Source organism: Ochotona curzoniae, unplaced genomic scaffold (genome assembly GCF_017591425.1).
Source record: "Ochotona curzoniae isolate NIBS_2020 unplaced genomic scaffold, NIBS_Ocur_1.0 scaffold_4683, whole genome shotgun sequence".
Classification (NCBI taxonomy): Eukaryota; Metazoa; Chordata; class Mammalia; order Lagomorpha; family Ochotonidae; genus Ochotona; species Ochotona curzoniae.
The window spans coordinates 1,903,521-1,909,520 of NW_024467121.1; positions in this window are offsets into that span (position 1 = coordinate 1,903,521).

The following is a 6,000-nucleotide window of genomic DNA, read 5'->3' on the forward strand; positions in this document are numbered from 1 at the left end:
TTATTATTAATATGTACTAAAACAACAACAACAACAAAACTTCACTTCCCATCCTACTTCCTGCTTTCAGCCTGGGAAAGCAAAGGAAGATAGCCCAGGGCCTTTGGGATCCTCCACTTGCTTGGGAGATCCAAAAAAGCTCCTGGCTTCTCATCGGCTCAGCTCCAGCATTGCAGCCATCTGGGGAGACCAGCAGATGGAAGGTTTTTTTGGCTCTCCTTCTCTATGTAAGTCTGCCTTTACCATAAAAATAAATAACCTATTAAAAAGAAAAAAGGACCGAATAAAGAATGCGGGTATGATAACCATGATGGAGGAATCAACTGAACTTTTTCATGGCTGGCAGGAAAGAGGGTAGAGCACCATGAGAGTTCTGGGCTTTGTTTTGCTTTACAGTTATGTTAAGAGAACGCCCATGTCCCATTTTGGAGTATTTGAATTTGACCTCTGGCTCTGGCTCCTGGTTCCAGCTTCCTGCTGGGACAGAGTTCTAAGGCAACGGTGAGGCTCATGGGTACCTGCCGCCCACAGGGGAGACCAGCCTTCCAACCAGTGAATGGGAACTCTTTTCTCTTTGTTTCTTTCTGTCTCTCAAATTAATTCAAAACAAAGTAAGACAAAAAAAAAAAAAAAGAAACAACCCAAACCTTTGAAATGTACAATATTACAAATAAAGGAAAATCGTGAAATGTTCATATAATGCATAGTCACAAAGCAAAGCACCCTCACTATTACTCAAATCAAGAAATGGAACTCGCCAACACACCAAACTCTCTCCTTCTAATCATTGCCCCCCTCTCCTCCTCAGTGCTGCCTGCTACCATAACACAGTGTAGCTCAGTTTTATTTTGAACTTTATATCAGTGAAATCGCAGACGATGTCCTTACTGTGAATTATTCTTTGGCTTAATACAAATTTTTTGAGTTTCACATGTGCTGTTTTGTATCAGATTTATATTTTGTATTGATAAGTAATGTTCCTTTGTATGAATGCGTGAATATCCATTCACCCATTGATGGGCATTTGGATTGTTTGCATTTTAGAGTTCTGTTGATTTTTAACAGATAATACTTACATGATGTAATTTTTGAAATTCATACACAATTTCTCATAATTATGCATTTTTCATGTGTGATTTTTTTTTGGAGACCCCTCAAGTTTTCAGCATGAATTTGCTAGGTCATAGAGTATTATTGATTGCTGTTTTTGTTTAATTTATTTAATTTGGTTGCAGCTGTCCTAAGTAACACAGATGGATTCCACTGTTTCATCCAATCTGTTAGCCTTTGGTTTCCAACCAGAGCATTTGGTAAATTTATTTTTAATAGTTTTTCAAAATGTATTTGAATTTAAATCTATTTGCCTTCAATTTGTTCTACCCATTCCATGATCCTTTTGCTCTCATCTATTGCCTTTTATTATTTCTTAAGTGTTTATGTTTCTTTTTATCTGCTTGAAAAGCAGAGGAAGATGAGGAGGAAGGAAGGAGGAAGGGCAGAAATGAAGGAAGGAAATAAGGCAGGAGGGAAGGCAGGCAGGAGAGAGGGAGGGAGGGAAGAAAAAAAGGAAGGAAGGAAGGAAGGAAGGAAGGAAGGAAGGAAGGAAGGAAGGAAGGAAGGAAGGAAGGAAGGAAGGAAAGAAGAAAGAAAGAAAGAAGTTGAGAGAAAGAGGGTGGAGGAGAGAGAGAATATCTTTTCTTTCCCCCTCACAACAATTAGGGCTGGGCTAGGCTGAAGCACAGAGCCAGTAACTCCATCTGTCCCATGGGTGCTGAGGACACATGTACCTCATCCAGCATCCGCTGCTTCCCAGGGAGCATTAGCAGGAAGTTAGAGCAGAAGCTGAGCAGCTTCTCATACCAAAGGAGGGAGACGTGATGTCCCGAGCAATGGCTGAATGCCCTGTGCGGCACTACCTGACTTCTCTGGCCATCTTGCGTGCCTTATGATTTCATGTTTTCTCCACTAGCTTTATACTTTCATGTTATGTAACTATTATTTCACATGTACGTCATTTTCATGTTAAATTCTGCTATAAATGAGCATTTCCCTCTTCCTAGAAATTTCAGACACTTGAGACTATCTCGTGCCATTTATCTCTTCCAATTTACACTTTACTGATATCACGTTTTTCAATTCATAAAAAGCATTAAGCCCAAAAGACATTATTATTGTGTAAACAATGTTTAATCTGTTTATCCCCAGATATTTACCCTTTTAGTTTCTCATTTTTTCCCAAATTTCTGAGCTTTTGTTTATGGTCATTTGCTATCTGCCTGAAGAATATCTTATAAAGTTGTTCAGTGCAGTTTATTGATGAAGCCCTTTGGGTGTTTTTGAAAATGGGTTACAATTCACCTTCATCCTTGGGAGATATTTTCATTGTTTATAAAATCTGAAGTTGACTATTTTTAGCACTTTGACAATAACACTCCTTTGCCCTCTAGACTTTTTTTTTGTTCTAGGAGTTCAACTGTTTGCCCCTTACTGCTCCATTGAAGGTAATGAACCATTTTTTAAAAAGATTTATCTATTTCTATTGCAAAGTCAGATATACAGAGAGGAGGAGAGACAGAAAGGAAGATCCTCTGTCTGCTGATTCACTCCCCCAAGCGGCTGCAATGGCCAGTGCTGAGCTGATCCAAAGCCAGGAGCCAGGAACTTCTTCCGGGTCTCCCACATGAGTGCAGGGTCCCAAGGCCCTGGGCCATCCTCGACTGCTTTCCTAGGCCACAAGCAAGGAGCTAGCTAGATGGGAAGTGGGGCTGCCAGGATTAGAACTGGCACCCATATGGGATCCTGGCATGTTCATGGTGAGGACTTTAGCTGCTAAGCTATTACGCTGGGCCCAATGTACCATTTAAAAAACAAAAACCTGCTTCTGAGTTCCCTTTGAGCCAAACCCAGAAAGACAAACATTACATGTATCTCTCATAGGTGGAAGGTTTCCTATAAAAATAGCTGATCTAAACTTAGAGTTGGGACTTGCGGAGCCTGGGAAAAGGGAGAGGAGAGGGTATGGAGGGAGGCTGGGTAACACTATTGAAGCAGTAAGAAGTAGCAAGTTCTAGGGTTCCACGCAGCAGGTGACTGCAGTTCACAGACCTTCTACCATCTAAAGAACCAGGAGGAAGACGCTGGTAGGCTCCAAATATCAAGATAAGGACACAGGAACACTGCCTGCTTTGACTGACTTATGACAGGTTTCTGTTTTTAAAACATTACTGTTTACCCCGTAAAAATGTGCAACCATGTTAGCAGCTAATTTTAAGATGAAAAATGATTGTTTTAAGAGTGATTTTCATTTGACTTCCATTTTCACATGCTTTTCATTGTGATTTTCTTTTCCTTTATCCTTCTTGAGGCAAATAGACGTCTCACCCATTATTTCTTCAAATATTGTTTCCGTCACATTCTCTGTCATTTTTGAGGCTAAGTGGTATATGCATGTATATATACATTATACCATTGCAGTACAACCTATATTTTATTTTTTTGTATGTGTTCTTTGTCTAACCTACATCTTTTAAAATGTGTTTGTTTCTTTTATTTCAAAAGACAGATCGTCCATCCACTGATTGACTTCCCAAATGGCCACAGTGGCTTGGGCTTGGTCAGGCCAAAGCCGGGAGCCTGGCACCCCAGCCAGGGTCTCCCTCGTGGGAGCAGGGAGCTCCCACTGATCTTCCCAGGTGTAATTGCAGAAAGCTGGAGTGGAAGCAAAATGTCTGGCACTCAAAGCAGCCCTCTGGCATGAGTCACTGCGCCACCCTAGCCCCAATTCTACATGTGTTGTCTAATATTTTCTTCTGACTGATCTCCCAACTCACTGATTATAATTAAGACTAATTTGTTGAATCAGTCCACCAAGTTCTAAATTTTGATTGTGGCGTCCTTAAGTTATAGCATTTCCATGAGTTATTTTGTTTTTATACTTGTAGGTTTGCTGTCAATATTCTTGGAGTTGCTTTTATTTCACTAAACATCTCCAGAGCTATTTTAACACGTGTGCCTATTATTATTATTGTATCTATTATTTGTGCCATGTGGTAGGGATTTGTACTTTTTGTTGGTCCGCTTGATTTCTGCTCATATTATTGCTATCATCTCGTGTGACTTTCATTCAATATTTTGATGTCAGAGTTCATGCATGTGTGATGGGAAATGCATGAGGCTGGGATGGTGCCATCTTTGTCCAGATGGTGCTGATTTCTGGCTAGATCCAGTGGACTTCATCAATGTCCAGAGCTTGGGATTGTTGCTGGAAGGGCAAGTTTATTTACAATTCATCCTTAGCGGCTAGACCTGTGGAATCTCAAGCCTACGCAGAAGTGTAGGTTGTTGACACTGAATTCCTACAAGACCATGGATTACGGTTATTCGCTCTGTGGTCCTACGAGCCCTCGCTCACCTCCAAGGATTTCATTTCAGTCAAAGCACAAGAAGATGCTTGTAAGGAAAAATAGCTGCAAATATTCACACCTAACTCCTGTTTCCTTCTTTTAGACATTGGTCTTACAATTCTTCAGGGACTTACCAATGCTCTTAAGAATATTGAAAAATTATTTTGTGAATAATTCAGTTGCTCTTAGCAGGAGTATTCATCTGGATAATATGGTTGGCATTGCCAGAGGTTAAAAAGTTGAAATCTGAACCATTTGGATGAGTTATTGTGCTTCCACAAGAAATGAGAAAATCTTCTGTAGGACTTGGTTTAGGGAAAATAAATTTAGCTTCAGATATTTTGAATTTAGATACCCATATACTCCTGAGGAGTTGTTTAATAGTTGGTTTTAAATATAGAAATTCAACAAAGTCACCTGGCTTTTACATTAGATTTCACATATGAGGAGAAGTATTTCTAAAAGCAGTTATCGCTTGAGTGAAAGGTCCAAATGCGAAACAAATGGATGACCTTTTTTCAGGGGTCTAATATTTGTTGGTGATGCACTTACTACTTAAGTTTATCCTTTATATACATAGTTGCTTCAGTATAGTTTCAATTATTTCCATTGTTAAATAATGAGAGTTGGTTTGATTGAATTAAGTAACTTTGCAAAAGACAGGATTTTGTTCTTTTTTTGGCTGAGCAATGCCCATAGTATATATGTACATCACATTTTCTTTAGTCCCTAAAAAGACATATATTGTGTTCTCCCTGATCTGTAGTAATTAATACAAAGTACCAAAAATATATCTATATGAGCAAAATTAACATTTTGAGATTTGATTATTTTTTTACAGCCTTTGTCTTAAACTCTTGGGGAAAAGTGCTTTTTCTTTCTTTTTTTTAAATGTGATGGAGTCCTAAGTCTGTGGTCATGCTGTGAACTGAAAGTATGCCATTGCACAAATTAATGTTTTTTAAAAGGAGGTGGGTGGACGGGAGTATGGGCAGGAGGAGGGGACGGTGGAAAGCATCCCTATGCTCCTAAATCTGTGTTGTGAAATACATGAGATCTGTTCCTTTTGCATAAATAAAATGACTTAGAATTTTTGAAAAAAGAAAGTAACTTGCAGGAGGTTTTATACTCATTTCTGTTTTGTGAGCTTGGGGCAAGGCACTACCATCAGACTCCGAAAAGTCATCATTGAGAATTTTAAATCAAATCGTACCCCTGAGCAGCAATGTCATCCCGGCTGTGAGCTGCTCATCAGGGCCCAGGCCGGCTTTCTAACACCATTCCCTGATAACAGGAACCAGTGCCCTGGGAGAAATGGCTAGTTTTAGGACTTGGACAAGAAACAGACAAGTTTAACCTGGTGTATCTTGTAGTACAGAAAACACAGGAGGCCAGGCAACAAATTGATTGGGGGTCTGGGGTTGTCAAAGCAACATAGGAATCAGCTGAAAGATCTTTTAACTTGAAGTGATAGTACTGGGTTATAACTCAAAACTTGAAATAAATATCTATGAGTCCATATTTGTATAAATGAGCCGCTGAATAGATAAATAAATAAACGGGTGAGCATTTGGTACTGCAATTAAGATGCTGCTTG